This window comes from Cydia splendana, chromosome 18, assembly GCF_910591565.1.
Source record: "Cydia splendana chromosome 18, ilCydSple1.2, whole genome shotgun sequence".
NCBI lineage: Eukaryota > Metazoa > Arthropoda > Insecta > Lepidoptera > Tortricidae > Cydia > Cydia splendana.
The window spans coordinates 12897947-12918380 of record NC_085977.1 but is presented as its reverse complement, the minus strand read 5'-3'; the positions used below and the strand labels follow the sequence as shown (position 1 = coordinate 12918380).

At 38.0% G+C, this 20434-nt stretch overlaps 1 protein-coding gene and 1 long non-coding RNA gene across 2 annotated transcripts in view; both read left to right on the top strand.

Moving 5' to 3' along the window:
* LOC134799162 (uncharacterized) overlaps window positions 1-20434 on the top strand; it is a 409935-nt gene that overhangs the window by 64238 nt on the left and 325263 nt on the right. The gene's annotated exons all lie outside the window — the stretch shown is intronic.
* The window catches only part of LOC134799158 (uncharacterized), a 143938-nt gene continuing 131942 nt past the window's right edge, over window positions 8439-20434 (top strand). The window contains exon 1 of the mRNA XM_063771566.1: window positions 8439-8842. The gene's annotated coding sequence lies outside the window, so the exon portion shown is untranslated. The remainder of the gene's footprint in view (window positions 8843-20434) is intronic.

Genomic DNA, 20434 nt, shown 5'->3' with positions numbered 1-20434 from the left:
ATATGCTTGACTACAAGTTTTACTAATTGCCATAACCACAGACTAAATAATAGTACTAGGTACCGTAAAATGGGGTGAGTAGGGTCAAAACTGAAATTCAAACCTCGATACCATTTTATTTTTACATATGAAAACTGAATGGTGTATATAATAAGTGTTCCGGACGTTTGTATTTTAATTTTTATTTTATTTTGGGTAGTTCCATTTCATAACTTTGACGATAAAGAGGAAAACCCACCTCACCCCGTAGTGCCTCGTATTTGGGGTGAGAGGGGTTTTCATACAAAGGTGATTTTGGAAGATTGTTGGATCGAGTTTTTTTAGGGTTCCGTACCCAAAGGGTAAAACGGGACCCTATTACTAAGACTTCGCTGTCCGTCCGTCCGTCCGTCCGTCCGTCCGTCCGTCTGTCACCAGGCTGTATCTCACGAACCGTGATAGCTAGATAGTTGAAATTTTCACAGATGATGTATTTCTGTTGCCGCTATAACAACAAATACTAAAAACAGAATAAAATAAAGATTTATATGGGGCTCCCATACAACAAACGTGATTTTTGACCAAAGTTAAGCAACGTCGGGAGTGGTCAGTACTTGGATGGGTGACCGTTTTTTTTTGCTTTTTTAGGGTTCCGTACCCAAAGGGTAAAACGGGACCCTATTACTAAGACTTCGCTGTCCGTCCGTCCGTCCGTCCGTCCGTCCGTCCGTCCGTCCGTCCGTCCGTCTGTCACCAGGCTGTATCTCACGAACCGTGATAGCTAGACAGTTGAAATTTTCACAGATGATGTATTTCTGTTGCCGCTATAACAACAAATACTAAAAACAGAATAAAATAAAGATTTATATGGGGCTCCCATACAACAAACGTGATTTTTGACCAAAGTTAAGCAACGTCGGGAGTGGTCAGTACTTGGATGGGTGACCGTTTTTTTTTTGCTTTTTTTTTTGTTTTTTTTTATATGGTACGGAACCCTTCGTGCGCGAGTCCGACTCGCACTTGCCCGAATTTTTTTTTTGCATTATGGTACGGAACCCTTCGTGCGCGAGTCCGACTCGCACTTGCCCGGTTTTTTATAATGCGTATTACTATAGCTCCATTTTAAATTGGAATACATTATTTTTGTAGCAGTAGCCTTAAAATCCCTTCTCACCCCCTTCTCAAACCTTCTCTCCCCATTCATAACCCACCTCTCCCCGCGAAACCTACTCACCCCGTTTTACGGTACAGAAGACTCACTCTCTAACAAAACGTGTCTGTTACGATCAGGACAGATATGGCCGCTAGGTGGCGACAGCGCCACGCGCGGCTATGGCTAGCCACCAAAATTGGTGTGGAACGGATGTACTTTTAGCTATCTGTAGCAAAGCGACGAAATCGCGGAGTGAGTCACGCCTGCCATAACGCACGCAGCAGTTTACGTAGTGCAGCCGCCGCGAGTACTCGAGCCTGAAGAAGGATCCCTGTCGGGCCCGAAACATGTAGCCAATAGCGACTAAAAATACAAGTTTATTATTTACACTTTACATCTCCTAATTATTAATTATTTCTTAATTAACGCCAAAATTCGAATGCTGTTGTCGTATTAAATCCAGACAAGCACAAATCACGTTCTATTGTTAACGAGACCATTTCAATACTCTGGCAATTAGTAATTCTCGTAAACAAGTCGGCCTGACGACCCTTTCCTCATTGTCCTGAGGTGCTATTTCAGTCGCCTAATAGGCATAGGCGAGTTTAAGGCTTACGGCTCGGCCACGACATTGAGCGACTTGCGACGGCGGCAGCGATAACCATAGGTTGGTGCTAGACACAGCGATCGGACCTTTAGTTCCCACCTAAAGTGTCATTCTATGGAACTTGCTAACAATGTAAACATACCGCCATATTGAAATTTTCTCTGAATGATGAATTTACTAGTGATTCTTGTTTACATAGTTAGCAAGTTCCATAGAATGACACTTTGTGGTTGTCGCTGCCGCCGTCGCCAGTCGCTCAATGTCGTGGCCGAGCCGTTAGGCAAAACAGTATAACGGCTCGGATAACCATAGGTTGGAGCTAGATAGTGCGAACGGACCTTTCGTTCCCACCTATGGTTGTCGCTGTCGCGTTACAGTGATTATTTGGCAATGATTAAATGAGGAACACGTCACCTGTGTACGTCAGATTTGGACGTGCAAGTGCGCTAGCGTGACGTATGCGTGCACGGCTTTAATAATTCTTCACCTCGCCAGCTCGTAAAGGCTCTCTTGACTGTTCGAAAACTGATGAGAAAGTTTTATTTTATTCACAAGAGTGGCTGTTTAGTATTCCACCTTAATACTGCTAGCGAGGCTACTGGCCGGCGACACAGGAAAAAAGGTCTGAAAAACAACAACTGACAGATTTAGTGTCACAGCAAAATCGCGAAGAAAATGATCGCCTAATTCGCAAGAAACAGTAAAACCCCAGTAAAAACTCTTAATTCAAGTGCGTGAGAGTTACCAGGAGGCAGCAATCCACCCGCAGAGGCCTCTGCCAGCTGCAGACCACAAAACTAACGGTAAGCCTCACCTTCTGATATATCAGTATAGTGTTACGATAGGTACTTACAGCAACTACAGTCCACACCATTGGCTTTACGCCACAGTGGCAAAGTAATTTGATGCACATTTTTAGTTGTTTCCTTATGTTTATAATAACGACACGATTATAACAACTTTATTGTTACGTTGAGTAAATTTGCCCCATTTATTTAATAATATTATTACGTAATATAAATAGAAAAAAAATGTTTTCAAGTTTTGACACATTCAGTGAAATTAGTTAATTTGAATATTCTTGCCCAGTAAAATATCGTATTTAAATTTGGCTAAATACCTCAAGAATACACTATAAGCAACTTTGTACTAGTGAGTCCAATGGCTCGTTCAGCAATAGGAATGAGGTCTGAAGACAATACATTTCAATTTGTTTAAGTAGGCTTATATTCTATTCGAGAGGGAATCACAATAAACTTCGTAGAACATAGCTCAGATAATGTCAAAAATAGTAGTTGTTATATTGAGTTTTTAGACATTTAAATGGAGGGAAAAGCCATGAAAACATTCACTAGGCAACTAGACTATACAATGTGCAAGGGCAGACTTCAACTAAAACTTTAACACATTCAGGACCCGATTCGGATTTTGAAATAGACATATATTAGATATCACCAAGATACGATAACGATATGTTTAAGATCTAACCTGTCAAATTTGACATTTGCACGATTCTGGAGATACTCTTGAACGATTTCCACCGATATCTTAGAGATCCAATTCACATCTAATAGATATCTTACTCTATCTAACGTAAAAGTGACATTGGTTGCCCGAATTGCGCTGCAAAAGAGAACTAGTTGATATCTATACTAATAACTTACCTAGACTGGATCTAGTACGTGTCGTCTCTTGTAAATGTCTTGAAGTTCGAATACGGCAGTCATTCGGCCCGATTCTAACTTTAAGATACGTCAAATATTACGACAAGATACGATATATTATGGATTAGATGTGTCAGTGTCAAATGTGACGTTTCTTCAAACAAAAACGCCAGTTTTGACACTGACACATCTAATCCATATCGTTTCTAGATCTATTAATTGACGTATCTTAAAGTTCGAATCGGGCAGATTGTCTTAGTGCTACGGGTTACGCTCGTAGCGCGTAGCCAAGGTTTCGCCGTATGGAGCGCGTAGTCGCTACGAACAGTATACCCGACAGTCGGGTTCTTGGCCCTGAATGTGTTAAAAGGTTAAAGTATATAGGGATAAGTTCGCCTTTGTACATTATATATATTTTGTTTCATTGTAATTTAACCTGTCTTATGTACAATAAAGTGTCTACATACATACATAAATCACGAAAATATATCTAATTTTCATTTATTTTCGTAGCAGTATAATATTGGTATAAAATAGCTAGTGATACAGTCGAGGGAGAAGACGACCAACATTTTAATCAGAAGTATATCTTCAGAGTAAATGTGGTATAAGGTAAAAACCCGCTAGACGGCCATAATATCTTCCGTTGCAAGTTTTGTGCGGCGCGCCATAATTTCTTCTAATTTCCTGGCTTTGCTCCCTCTTAAATGTAGAGAAGTTTGCTAAATATACTTTTGTACAATACTGCTACGAGCGACGGCGTAGCGCATGTAGCCGTCAGTGAAATGGGTCCATGAGGGGATTTCAATTTTTAACGCGTTCACAGTGCCAGCGCGGGCTACCCGCTACGCTACGAGTGTAGCCGATAACACGGGAAAAACTGTATTCAGCGAAAAGCACCTACATACAGAGAACCCGCCTAACGGGTCGCTGGCAATGATTGTGTCATAATCAATCGGTTAGACTGTTGTGGATTAAACTCGGTATCAAATAGAGGTGGGCCGAATATGGACTTTGCCGAATACGAATATTCGGATGGTCTAAAACTGCCTAAAATAAGTTCATACAGGTCCGCGATCTGCACTCCGCACGTGTTTTTTAACCTTCCCCTTTGGACCGGCCGGGAATCTATATATACATATAATAAAGCTGAAGAGGGCCGAAAGTCTGTACATGGAAGATATTTGAAAAAAAGTTGGCTGGGGATACTTAGAATTGATAACAGAACACGTTCCAACAGTTTTTAGAATTTTTGTCTGTTTGTCTGTTTATCTGTTTGTCTGTTTATTTGAACGCGCATCACGTGAAAACGGCTGAACGGATTTTGATGAAAACTCTACTAATGTGTCGAGAAAATCCCCGGCCAGGTTATAGGCTACAAAAATTCAACCCCTAAAAGGGGGGGTAGCCACAATAATCGATTGACTTAAGTTTGCCCCTGAATCGTATGGCGCTACTTAGGAAGGAGGGGCAAACTTTTTTCAAATATGTGCTAACACTATAGAGTACCCTGGTAAACTAACAGATGGCGCTGAATTTAATACGATGTGACATAAATAAGCCACCGAGGAAGGATTTTGTCAAATTAACTCTAAGTTTAGAAGACCCCTCTTCTAAAATTTCAATCAATCGTACGGATATCAACAAATTTAATTGAATAATTGTGTTGATTTAATAATACAACAAAATTAAACGACAGTAAATTAATTGCCCGTCATTGCACAGTGCCATCTTTTGGGCTAGCTGAGTAAACATTAAGTAAACAAGAAAACTAAAAATGGGTTTACATAGTTACGTAGTGGTAAAATAAATTAAATTAAATTAAAATTTCTTTATATAATGATGTGACTGATTTCCATACTAAAAGTAAAAATGTACAACTGTCTATCAAATTGCGTTTTTTTATATCGAAAATTTTTCGAGCTCGCTTCGCTCGCGTTTTCAATAACTTTCTAAGATATGATAAAGGTGACATTCGGGTGGGGACTGCGGCAGCATTACTCTGTTGTAACGTTACTGCTGCAGCACTGTCAATTTTCGTAATAAAATGATGTGACTGATTTCCATACTAAAAGTAAAAATGTACAACTGTCTATCAAATTGCGTTTTTTTATATCGAAAAATTTTCGAGCTCGCTTCGCTCGCGTTTTCAATAACATTCTAAAATGTTTATGACAAAGGTGACATTCGGGTGGCGACTGCAGCAGCATTAGGTACTCTGTTGCAACGTTACTGCTGCGGCACTGTCAATTTTCGTGATAAAATTATGTGACTGATTTCCGTACTAAAAGTAAAAATGTACAACTGTCTATCAAATTGCGTTTTTTTATATCGAAAAATTTTCGCGCTCGCTTCGCTCGCGTTTTCAATAACATTCTAAGATGTTTATGATAAAGGTGACATTCGGGTGGCGACTGCAGCAGCATTAGGTACTTTGTTGCAACGTTACTGCTGCGGCACTGTCAATTTTGGTGATAAAATGATGCGACTGATTTCCGTACTAAAAGTAAAAATGTACAACTGTCTATCAAATTGCGTTTTTTTATATCGAAAAATTTTCGCGCTCGTTTCGCTCGCGTTTTCAATAACATTCTAAGATGTTTATGATAAAGGTGATATTCGGGTGGCGACTGCACCAGCATTAGGTACTCTGTTGCAACGTTACTGCTGCGGCACTGTCAATTTCCGTGATAAAATGATGTGACTGATTTCCATTCTCAGCTGAAATGCAGCAATGAACGTCACTCAATTTACCAAAAAAATTCAATGTAATCTTGATGACCCTAGGGAACCCATGGTCTAGAAATACTTAGGGCATCAAAATATTATTATCTTAATCCGGCACTGGTCGCTTGCGGAGTCAAACGATTTGGGACTCGCATTTTATACGCATTTACCATGCCTTCCCGAAAAAAATCAAATCATTCGCGAAAGTTTCGCAACGCATTGAGGTTACAAGGGGCACGTGGTCTTCCTCAGGAGTCTGAAGAAGACCACGGTAAGTGGCGCTCTAGCCAGGCAGGCCGCTTCGCTTTCGCTCGCGCGCGTATACCTTACTGTATCGTCCGATATACACCTACTACTCTGTCGTTTAAATCCTTAGAGAATATAACCAACGGAGACGCCATGTCTATAATTTTCGGTACAAAATAGTCTGGCGTTTTTTGCGGGGGAGGGGCAAATCAAATGTGTACCTACGTAACGTAAACATAACCATGTCAGATAAACGTCGGTTGACCATTGGCCGCCTATTTTCGACAGAGGGGAACGCCTGTTAATGACCACTCCGTTTGGTTATATTCTCTAAGTTTAAATCACGTGTAAAATTTGAATAAGGGCGAATAAAACTCTTGATTTTGGAGTGTAGTTTTATTTAGTGGTACCTAATTGTAAAATATGTCCATATCCATATCATAAGCATATCCATATGTCAACTTTACTTCAAGTTCCGCCTCCAGGGGAGAGGGAGAGAAATTAGGATTAGAAATTAGCCGCTTACTGACACAGACCGAATTACACGCGGGCGGAGCCGCGGGCACAGCTAGTATGTATTTATGATAAGAAACGGACCGTCTCATGCCTGGACCGTGAACTGCACCCGCGTGACCCGCGCCAGCTAGCAGACGCCCTAAAAGAGAATTTGATTATTCGGTAAATATTCGGCAGTTCGAACCGAACTATTCGGCTGAATACGAACATTGAAAAATATGCCGAATACAGAATAATTACCGAATATTCGGCCCATCTCTAGTAGGTATAAAACGTAAACGTAACTCGTATACGGGTGTGTAATGTTTAATATAATTATAAAAAAACTATCATACATTTGTTATAACGCCATTTGATATATTATTGTATGTTATAATGTAATTTTTATTATACGTTTCCTTTATTATATAGTGATTTCAACTAAACTGTCATTGATATAATGCCTAATGTAATATAATTTTCAAATAGTATATAGCCATGTTTTATAATGACATTTGTTATATTATATTTTTGTATAATGTAATACTTCATACAATTTTATCAAGTATAAATACATATTATGGTATAACATTTTTCGTCATATTTCATTTACTGATAACGTAAAGTTTTACATACTTTTTATAACTAGTACGCAGGCCTACTGCTTTTGCTAGCTATTTTATTCTAGGGAGGTCGCAGTTCTAACCTAACCTAACCTATTTTTTCACGGTTTTCATTCTGCGGGGGCCACAGTTCAAACCTAACCTAAACCACTTTTTTGATAGAATATGTTATTCTACGGAGGGTCAAAGTTCTAACCTAACCTAACCCTCCTTTTGTTAGGTAGTTATTCGTTTGTGCGGAGTCGCAGTTCTAACCTAACCCATTTATGTCATGCAACTATTATGCTACATAAATAATTATATGATGTCACTTGTTATAACAAATAATATGCTTTAGAGTATGTAATAATTATGGCAATGTATATTAGACGAAGTGTAAATATACCTTATGACCATTATACCAATAATATCAATACGTATACCGTTAATTAGGTATTACGGTAGTATGCCATTTATTACGTTATTCAAAATAACGATATATCAAACTATAATATATGAAAAGTAATTATAACAAATTTAATGCACCCCTCGTATACAAAAGAAAAACGGAAGAAGTATAATATACTTCTTAATATTAAGTGGCTATGTAAAAACCAATAAATAAGATTATAATTGCAACAGCAAGAGCAAATACAGACAGCAATTAATCTAATTTATCAACCTAAATACCTACATATTTTACTTTACAAATAAAGCATACTATGTACCTACAAGTCTACTGAAGAAAACTGACACGGATGAAAATTAATTGAACAAATGACATCTTCCATTTGCTGCCATCCTAATCGTTCTATTGTAAGTATTGTTGCGTAACATAATGATTCATTCATCCCATCCATTCATACGAATTCCTCTGAATCGACCTGTCGTTAATCGTTAAATCCCGAGAAAAACGAGCGCTTATTTTCCCGACGCTAAAAGCCACTTTTACAAGGAAAGCGTTTAAACGGAGCGACAACCTAACTCCTAATCCCATCTCGCGAACGCAACATTAATGCATTTTTATCAGATCACTAAATTGAGCATCAGAATTGACTAAAAAACCATTACTCACACTGATGGACTCCCCGTCCTAGTCAGAAAGGGCTAGAGCCCCGGAGACACCCGACTGGGTCCGAGTGCGCCCGAGGCCCGACCGACGTCCCGACTAGTCGCTAAACAACCTCCGCCGACCGCGCTACTATCCGACCTCCTTCACTTTACACATGTGATAAACTTTTTTTATAATAGTGCAGTGACCGGTATACAGTTCGAAATTTAAATTTTGAATTTGTTTTTTTTAAATTGCATTTCAAGCGATGGGTATCGTTGAAACGGCCAGACGGCGACTGTAGGCCGTATACTTAAGGTTCGTCTATATGTTAGTCTAGGTTTATAGTACTTAGACTAGATTTTTGTTGTTTGGCAATGTTGTATTATAAGGCATTTATTCACGTAAATCATTATAGCGGTTATAGGGCGTAATTATCTATGGGACTCGTAAAATCCGGCTAGTAGTAGTCGGATTTAGTATGAAATATATAAAAAAAGAATTAAGTATTTATTCATGATGGTAGGAAAATTAATCTTAAAATTTTGAAATGAATGCTAGAGACGAATGATTCGTAAGATTGTTTAGGTATACCTAGAAACCTAATTGAAACGGTAAATTCGGTTGTTAGGTTTGGTTCGTATCTAAGTAGGCCATGAGCCATGACAATTTAGACCTAAAGTTTATTTCCATTAAAAATATAAATTTATTTAGCACGAATATATAAAACAATTACTCTCGTTTATTTCTCAGGCTGTATAGTGTATAAGTATATTATATACATAGGTATATAGAGGTGTAGATGGCTACACCTCTATTTACCAAAGCTGCTGAATATACATAAGTCGAATGAGTGAAATAATTTACCTATTTGTATTTGATGTGTGCGTTATAATTGGTTATAATTATATTACCAATAATTGAGCACCGTTCATTAATATTAACCTCTATATATTTATATACATATTACTCGATAGTTAAGTCGACATTAGATAACGACATTCAATCGATTATTATACCCTATACTCGTACCTATACTTTGCCGGTATATCGTCGTCAAATACCCCTAAGTACAATAAATAGGTTTCATTCCAAATCCGTATTTCTGAGTTTGCATGCACTCGGTAATAAGCACACTTCTAATCTAATACCTTTAAACGAGCAATTCTTTCGATTCTTTCAATTCGAGCAATGTAAAAAATACGCAAGTAAGTATAACGGGTTAGCACTGATTGACTAGCACGTTATCTTTTCGCGGATTAGCAAAGTAATATTTTGGTTTTAATCTATGTTTGTTGTACATATTTATATATATCGGGGATCTCGGAAACGGCTCTAACGATTTCGATGAAATTTATAGGTGTTTTCGGGGTCGAAAAATCGATCTAGCTAGGTCTTATCTATGGGAAAACGCGCATTTTTGAGTTTTTAAATGTTTTCCGAGGAAAGCTCGGTCTCCCAGATATTAATCTCTATGCGAGCTTGACGACAAATGATGATATCACTCAACAAATTTTAATTAATTAACCCTTTGAACGCTAAAACCCCTTAAAGACGTTGATGATCGTCGAGGTCGCTTATATATTTTATGGCGTAGGTATGATATCAATATAATTTTCAGGCTTTCGAGTCAAATTAATATTTCTTGTCGTGAACAATTAATACCATCCCACCAATCATAACAGCCGTAACAGTAATTGAAATAACTATAAGTTTGTATCTTTAGGTATTTAAATAAAAGTAAACAATTTTTAAATTTTCGGGTAGTTATAACATTTATTGGTTAATCAACCAAATTTATACAAAACCTCCTGGGTCTGTCACTGAACGACCTGACTTTGACACTATTTGATCATGTAATGTTTTCATCTACCCTCAAAATCTACTGGCTCCATAAGGCAGTAGATTTTGTTTACTTTTATTTCATACCTAAAGATACAGAGTATAGGGGCCTAGTCACCGCATATCTGACTGTGCCAGGCAGTCTGCCAACAGGGAGAGATGACGGGAGATCGTGCGAAGAGCTGTGTCCGCCTCTACATACATAAGTTCCGAAAAACTCATTAGTGCGAGCCGGGGTTTGAACCCGCGACCTCCAGATTGCAAGTCGCACGCTCTTTCCGCTAGGCCACCAGCGCTTCAGAAAGTAGCGAAATAAATTAGGTGTAATTTAGCAAAGTGTTCGAGCGGGGCGGGACCATCGCCGCCACGTGGCGCAGCTACATACAGCCAGCAGCAGAAGTTGCTAAGCGGGCCAGGTGTTCAAAATGATCTTGACGCGACTTTATTGTTAAGAGAAAAAGAGCGTGTTTAGGTAATTTTGAACACCTCGCCCGCCTAGCAACTTCTGCTGCTGACTGTACAATTACTTATGGCTACAAATATAATGACCACCAAAAAATACTTTGGTACCCTAAATAAAAAAATCATGCTTACAAAAAAAAATACTGAACACCAAAAAAATAAGGCCTAAAAATACAAAAGTACCACCACTTTAATTACGACTGCACTTCAAATTGTATTCAAATACCAAATATATTGAATGATCACCAAAAATCATTAATGATCACCAAATCTTGAAGACCAAATTAATGCGATATTTTCACCTAAATAAACCACTATGATTACCAAAAAATTTATACATATTACCAAATAAAGTAAACTGATGCCAAAATTACTAGCCCCTCCCGCTCAACCCCCCGTAGCCCGCACCGCATACCTACCTAACCTAATCTACTTTTCTAGTAGCATTTCGTTATGCTACTAGAAAAGTAAGTTAAACTGCTATCAGTTAAGTGGGTTAGGTTAGGTTTGAACTGCGACCCTTACAGAAAAGAAATGCTACTAGAAAAGTGGGTTAGGTTAGGTTTGAACTGCGACCCATACAGAAACGAAATGCTACTAGAAAAGTGGGTTAGGTTAGGTTTGAACTGCGACCCTTGCAGAAAAGAATTGCTACTAGACAAGTGGGTTAGGTTAGGTTTGAACTGCGACCCTTACAGAAACAAAATGCTACTAGAAAAGTGGGTTAGGTTAGGTTAGAACTGCGACTGTTACAGAAATAAAATGCTACTAGAAAAAGGTGACGAAGTGGATTAATTAATTTAATAGGATAACGATATATTAAATGATTGCACATTTTTAATTAAAATGTGGTTGTAATTTTGTGATCATTTACTATTTTTGCGTTTACAATGATTATTTTGGAGCCATTTGCTTTAATAGGATATCAAGATTTAAAAATTTGGTTATCATTTTACATTAAAATGGAGTTCTAATTTTGGTGGTCATTTACTATTTTTGGGTTTACAATGATTATTTTGGTGTCATTTTCTTTAATAGGATAGCAAGATGTAAAAATTTGGTTATCATTTCACATTAAAATGGGGATTGAAATTTGGTAATCATTGACTATTTTTGGGTTAATAATGATTATTTTGGTGTCATTTCCTTTAAAAGGATAGTAAAATGTAATAAAATTGGTAATCATTTCACATTAAAATGGTGTTATAATTTTGGTGATCATTCATGATTTTAGGGTGGTAAAATAGATTTTTTTGGTATTAAATTTTACTAAATCTGGTGATCAGTTAAATAGCAGCCATTACTTATTAAACATGCCTGAATCAGGCCATAGAGAAATATAGTAAGAATTGAGTGCTCACTCCATACATCAGTTTGGTACTAAAAGGACTATTATTTTCTCAGTCGACATCTAGCATCGAGTGGCGGAATTATCAGTACCGCCACTTGATACTAGAATTCTCTAGTGTCGCGACTCACAAAAATTGTATTGAACAACAATATACAACTGATTTTAAAAGCAGAGGGACTTGAAAATAGAGTTCCGGTTAATCCGGTTATAATATTAGCTGAAAATTGTTGAGCATTAGACTTTTTGGTCGTTGCAACATCTATTGTCAAGTAGCAGAACTGATAATTCCGCTACACGTTGCTATTTAGATCGACTACGAAAATAATAGTCTTTTTGGTACTAAAACTGATGTATGGAGTCAGCACGCTATGTATTTTTTCTCTATGATCAGGCTAATGGTAAATATCACTTGGAAACCAGCAAATATATACCTTTAAATAAATATATAAATATTGTGGTTGCCGAGCGGGCTTCAGACTCTCCAAGTGAGGTGGCATAATGCCGCGATAACGTTAGAAGGATAATGATGTTAATGATATAAAAAAATCTCACCATTCCTGAAACCACCATCAAAACTGCTGAAATCATCTTAAAACGGGCCGCAAATAACGGTATTTCAACGTTTTTGGCTAGAATATCTAAGCGAATCTACGAGATATTTTATCTCGCTCTGTCTGACTCCGTTATATTAATTTATATAAATTCACAATTGAATTACGCGGAGCTGTTGTCATGTCTGTGGTCGCCTGAATTGAGGGGTGCCTCAAGTTACAAGAGAATCTCCTTACAGGGTGGCCAAAAAATAAGTGCATTCCCGTTGCCAGTGAGGTTTTGAGATTATTCTGAGCTACTTTTACTATGGCACCAATCCCAAAACCGGGAAAAAAAAATTACCCTTCCATAGATAATGGACCAGCCAAAATGTATGGAACAGTCAAATTTTTCTTCGCGCTTTCGGGTTTGGTGCCATAGCAAAAGTTGCTCAGTATAATCCCAAAACCTCCCTGGCAACGGGAATGCACTTATGTTTTGGCCTCCGTGTAGAGTCCGTCTAAGTTAACTCTGCACCAACGAATGACAGCGTAACTTTTTGATTGTATGGGAGCGGCTTTTTGAGGGCTCGCTTTTAGGTCTTTACAATTAGGTTAATGAATTGTCTTTTAAATGTGTGGCAAGTTGGTGTTCGAAATCCGTAACGATTAATCTAAGTTGACGGCTCCAGTTACCATCAGTAATGGACAAGGGTCCAATGGTGAATATTATTTCTCATTTAAAAGAAAGTAATGGTTATTTTTTTTAAATTAACTAATAATGTGCCGTCAGAAAGTCTTTTAAATTACGAAATTTCCACAAAAATTTTAACTGTTGGATAGTTATCGAACATTTTCCGTTTCCAAAATGAAAGTTTCTGTAATTTCCTATGAAGTTTTCGTGATATTTCTGATTAGTTTCCCAACTTCTTTAAAACTTTCCGCAACTTGCACATCCATAGCCTAACCCACGAAATACTTATCGTGATTATTGTAATTTACCCGCTTTTTATTCGTTGCTTGCACCAACTAATTACCCTGGTACCGTCAGCAACTACATGTGTCTGCCACAGACAGCTCTCCGACATTACCAATATTGACATTTGTAATTTTCCCGCTTTTCATTTACCGCTTGCACCCGCTGTACACTCGGAGTAATTAACAATGGAGCCGCCATTAACAGGCGTTCCCCTCTGTCGGAAATAGGCGGTCAATGGTCAACCATATGTATGGACTGACGTTTATCTGACATGACGTACCTATACATTTGATGTGCCCCTCCCCCGCAAAAAACGGCAGACTATTTTGTACCAAAAATTTTAGACATGGCGTCTCCGTTGGTTATATCCTCTAAGGCTGTACACGTGGTACGGTCGGCAGCTACCTATCTGTAGCTGTTACAGACCAGAGATGTTGCGGATGCAGATTTTTTGACATCCGCGGATGCGGATGCGGATATTTAAAGGCTCACATCCCCAGATGGGGATGCGGATGTCAAGATTACGTACTTAAAAACGTCGAATATTACATTAGTAGTAATTTTTATTTAAAAAAACGATACGTATAGTATTTGAGCAAGAATATAGATGCGTTGTATGTAATAAACAGTAACTTGGCTGACTTTTCTGGATCTAAACAATTTCGTTATAGGTAATGACGAAATTAGCTAGCACTTACGCGGCCGCTAAGACGTTCCTGTACTGACTTGTTCGACATCCGCATCCGCATTAAGCTCCGCATCGATGTTGTGCGGATGCGGATTTTGAAAATAATGCGGATGTTCCGTGGTTGCGGATGCGGATGCGGATATTCGCAACATCCCTGTTACAGACGGCCACAAAACAATACCGTCAGCATTCTCGTGGACGTTTGTAACTGACCGGTTTTATTCCACCGGTTCGTTACACGTGGTATCAGCATTTATTGAAAAAACAATAGTAGTCATAGAATTTAATTTCAGTACCGTTCCGTACCTTTGTCACAGTGACATCAATATGAAAGTCGCGACGGACTTCATACTACTGTCACTGTGACAAGGTACGAAATGGTACCGTAAAATGGGGTGAGTAGGGTCAAAACTGAAATTCAAACCTCGATAACATTTTATTTTTTTATATATGAAAACTGAATGGTGTATATAATAAATGTTCCGGACGTTTGTATATTTTAGTTTTTATTTTATTTTGGGTAGTTCCATTTCATAACTTTGACGATAAAGAGGAAACCCACCTCACCCCGTAGTGCCTCGTATTTGGGGTGAGAGGGGTTTTCATACAAAGGTGATTTTGGAAGATTGTTGAATCGATTTTTTTTTATTATGCGTATTTTTTTTTATTTTTGTGGCAGTAGCCTTAAAATCCCTTCTCACCCCCTCTCAAACCTTCTCTCCCCATTCATAACCCACCTCTCCCCGCGAAACCTACTCACCCCGTTTTACGGTACTGAAATTAAATTCGTTGACCGTTTCAGAGACGTGATACTTACAATATCGCCTATGACCTATTACTCCCATTAGGCTGTACCAAAATCGCAACTATATTTTCTGTCGCCATTATTTAGATTGGTCACTAATTTATATGTATTATACTCGTATTATCTACTCCCAACAAATATATTTTTCGTCGAATTATTTGAAACGATGTCAAAATGAATAACCAAATTAATGTCAATTAGTATTCAAAACAATAAATTGATCACTATTTTCTATTGCTTAAATAAAATCTCGGTTGTTACCAAGTTAGTAGATCAGTCACAAAATAAAAAGTTTTGTACCTACATATCTTTATGTTATGAAGAAATACCCAACAGTAATCGATCAATCCATACCCTACCAAAACTATGGATATTTGTTACATAACTTTTGGGTAGTTACAGTAAATACATATCAGAACCAGGCGTGGCTCACTCCGCGATTTCGTCGCTTTGCTACAGGTAGCTAAAAGTACATCCGTTCCACACCAATTTTGGTGGCTAGCCATAGGCCGCGCGTGGCGCTGTCGCCACCTAGCGGCCATCCTGTCTGCCGGCCTGTCCTGATCGTAACAGACGCGTTTTGTTAGAGAGTGAGTCTTCTGTACCTAGAACTATTATTTATTCTGTGTCAGAACTAGAATCTGTATTTGATCGTCAGCCAATAATGGGCATTTAAAACTTCGCTCCGCTTTCCTTGCTTCGCTTTCCCAAGTCAAGTGGTACCGTCAGCAATTATATTATTCGTGTTGGTAGATTCGAGTCTTTTCTATAAGATTTAACACATTCAGGGCCAAGAACCCGACTGTCGGGTACAGTGTTCGTAGCGGCTACGCGCTACATACGGCAAAGACGTGACTACGCGCTACGAGCGTAACCCGTAGCACTTTGTGGCAATGAATGTGTTAAGACACGGCTTCCTAGCCTAGTCGCTAGTGACCCTGCCTACGAAGCAGGAGGTCCCGGGTTCAAATCCTGGTAAGGGCATTTATTTAATGTGTTCATCACAGACATTTGTTTCGCAGTCTCTCTAGATCTATTTATTATACATATGTCGGACCGATAAATTTGTTTGTGTGTATGTGTAGGCATAATGTTTGTTGGAGCGTGCGTGACCGCTTAAGCCTACAAAAGTGAGTAGGTAATCCGAAAACATGGCATTGACATAAGTACCTAACTTTGCCGAAATATCTATTGAGAGGTAACCAAAACATATACAGGGTGGAAAAATAAGTCGGGCCCTGGAGGGAAACTACCTTAAATCCTTAAGTTGGCTCATTTTACTTAAAGGAGACATTCCTTTATTTTTAAAAAGAAATAAAACTGCATTCAAAGATTTTTCTTTTTTCTTCAATTTTGCATGTCTAAAAATATTCTTGAGTACTAAATATTCGATTTTATAGATATTTTGTACGACAGACGAGTGTAAGATCTAATAATATGTTTCTTGGAGAAATGTTATCATTAACATGAACTGTATCGACTAGTAGAAAAAAATAGCGAGTGTTTATTTTTTAGAAGAAAACTTCTAAAAAATAAACACTCGCTATTTTTACCGAGTAAAAACTCGGTTCGATTCCCGGTCGAGACAAGCGAATTTAAAAAATCTTTGAATGCAGTTTTGTTTCTTGTAGAAAATAAAGGAGTAAAATGAGCCAACTTAAGGATTTAAGGTAGTTTCCCTCCAGGGCCCGACATATCTTTCCACACTGTAATATACATGGTAAATACTCTGTTTTTAATACTAGTTCTAACTAAATTTAGATTTAAATTAACTGACATAAAAATGACATTCAAACGACACAAAACTAACGTAATCTATCTGAGAGACTAAAAAATTCAATTTGAAACTACTTTCGGTGCCTTGCTTGTATCAGATCTATCGTACCGTCAGCACACGTGCCGCCAGCTATACGTGTGTGCTGCCAACCACGACACAATACCGTCAGCATTCCCGTTAATGGACATTGCATTTCGTGCATTAGCAATAATGGGAGTGGTTGGATGGACTCTCATAAAGTCAATAATTGCTGCGTTTATATGTATTTAGTTTTTATTGGTAATATCATATTAAAATACAAGGTGTGGCTTGTAGGATAACAAATAGGTAAATAATAATAAATATAATTAAGGGCGTAGATAAGGCACGGAAAATAATTGATAGGTACGCATAATTAAAATGTACTCGTAGCATAGATCGGTAATAAAATAATTACTTTACCAGACATACCTACCTATACTGGGTAGCGAAATCACCGATGTATTTTCTTTGAACAGCTATTTAAATCTGAAATATATTCAAATACATCAGGTGTAATGAACGTTGTAGGTACTAAAACTACTACTCTTTTATACATATTCTTTAACCAATGAGATATCTGACTATACCAATATTAACACTTATTTCAGACGTTTTTCAAGATTTTTGTAGTTACAGTGCAAATCTTCAATCGCATGTCACACTGCCGTATTCGAACTTCAAGATACAAGAGACGACACGTACTAGATCCATTCTAGATACGTTATAGTTTAGATATCAACTAGTTCTCTTTTGCAGCGCAATTCGGGCAACCAATGTCACTTTTACGTTAGATAGAGTAAGATATCTATTAGATGTGAATTGGATCTCTAAGTCATATCCTGTGGAAATCGTTCAAGAGTATCTCCAGAATCGCGCAAATGTTAAATTTGACAGGTTAGATCTTAAACATATCGTTATCGTATCTTGGTGATGTCTAAAAGATATCTAATAGATGTCTATTTCAAAATCCGAATCAGGCCCACAGTCGGGTTCGGTTTACGACCTTCTGAAAGCGTTCGTTAAACGACAAACTATACTGTCACCTAGCTAGAATGAAGGCTACAAAGCTACGACACATGTTACCTTTTTTTTTTTATTGGGAGGAAAATCCGTTATGGATACCTCCGCACCGCAGGGACAGCGCGGAGGTTATGTCGGACTTTCACCGACTAAAAACCTCCCAGTAGTCTTCCTCGGCGCATTTCGGACGGCTCTGGGATCTCCAATGAACGCGCCAGTGCCGTCCTAGCGCTATGCCCCTTTGTGGGTCCCCTCTTTTTTCAGTCGCAGTCCCTAGCTGCGACCGTCTCCGACCCCGAGAACCCCTTTTAGTCGCCTTTTACGACAGGCAGGGGATACCGTAGCCGTATTCTTACGCCCGGGCTACAGGGCGCACGACACATGTTACCTACCTATTATATACGTTGTAGTAGCAGTGGCAGTGTGTCGGCATTGTAGTAAACAACTGGAGTGTGATTCCAAACGCTTGGGCGAGTTGATGTCTGTGAAGTTAGCGGATCACGTTTTTATTGGAGTTCTATTGTTCCCGATATATTTAGTTATAGTTCTAACGTACCCTAAAAACCAGAGCTATGGATGTCAACAAAATGATGTGCGACACACTAGCATATTATTCAGTTACAAATCAGATTAAATAAAATACTAGCTTCGTCTATAAAATAGACCACAAAACATTTGTTATTAACCCCCGACGCAAAGTGGGATGTTGTAAGTTTCTTTGAAAAAGTATTTCGTTCACTTAGTATGGCAGTCGAAGTTTCCCGCATGGGAGTTAAGGATGACTCACGTTAGACCGGGCCGTGTCCGGGCCGGAGCTTCCGACGCTTACTTTTCTATGACAGATGACAGGTGATCACGTGATGTGTTCCATAGAAAATGAAACGCCGCGCCGGAAGCTCCGGCCCGAACACGGCCCCGTCTAACGTGAGTCATCCTTTAAACGAATTCGCTGGAAGGGTTTTTTTCGTGCATGAGGCATTCCATGAGCTGTCCCGTACAAACGCATTTTATTACGGTCCATGCTTTAAAAATTTCATGACGATTATTTTACAAACAGTGTGGCAGAAAAAAAAACTCCTACATCTGCAAATACTAGAGAATACGCGTTTTTACGGGGCAACGGTAGACAATTTCGTGGAATGCTGTATTAACGCTGGTTTGCCTAAACATTCGACTAACTAGTCTGCGCTTACAAAATCCAATTACAATACAGTGGCAATGAGAATTTTCCGACGTTTACCCCACTTGAGCGCCTGGTGTAATATGATCTCCGATTTCTCACATTTTATACTATTTTCTAGTCCATGTTTTTACTGGAAAGTCTGAGTCGTTCAGAAAGAGATGGTAATAATAATCCGGTACTACGGATAGTTATACTATAGTTCCGTAATAACGCTTGCACGACTTTTCCTCGCAGGATTACGCTAACTTTTAATTACTTTCGTAGTAAATAAGCATATTGTTTGTATGTAACGTGGACAAGAGATTATAGAGGTCTAAAAGTCTGAGAAGCAAATATATCTTAATCAAAGGATTCCTATTTTTAAGTACGTATTAGTCTCCAGTCAAAAAACATTTTTATTTTGCGGCCATCCATTTTATTTATCACGTCTTTGCAGCGGCTAACTTTGTTTTACGTTTATTTGGCTTTTTTACTTTGTGGAGATGTTTGGTAGAGATCATTGTTCAGTAGTAGACGTGTTTAGATATGAATCATCATAGTGTAACTAAACTCTAGAAATATTCTACTGATTTTATAAGGCATAATGATTTTCAGTACTTACTCTAGAAGATTGGAGCACACATGATCAATGATTTTTGTCATGAATTTTTTCGTACTTTTTGTCTTTATTGAAATGAAATGTATTTATTTGTCAGAATATGGTACATTGATGTGATCTTAAATTAGAATGAATGCAAGTTCCATCATATTCTACCGTGAAGTCGGTGTACAAATATTTTTACTTATATCTATTTCTTACATATATATCTTTGGTTTACACAATATATTAAAATATAACTAGGTACAATCAAACAGCTAAACTATGAAGCTAATCAGTTTGATCCAGAAACTCTTTTACACTATAAAAACAATGCTTAAGTAGGTAAGAATCTAAATAATGTTTGAACAATGTGGTTGGTTTGTTTTTTAGATCATCAGGTAACTTATTATATACCTTTATTGCCATAAAGTAAACATTTTTTTGAAATAATACCAATTTGGATTTTGGCAGAGTTAACTTGTGCTTCCATCTGGAATTTGAACCATAGGCCTCCTCTCTGGTTTTAAAGAATTGAGGGTGCTGTTTTACTAATAGACAACATTCCTTAATATATATACATGGCAATGGTAATATTCTTAATCTAATAAATAATGGCTTACATGGTTCTAGGTTCCAACTTGACTCAATATTCGAATACACTTTTTTTGTGCC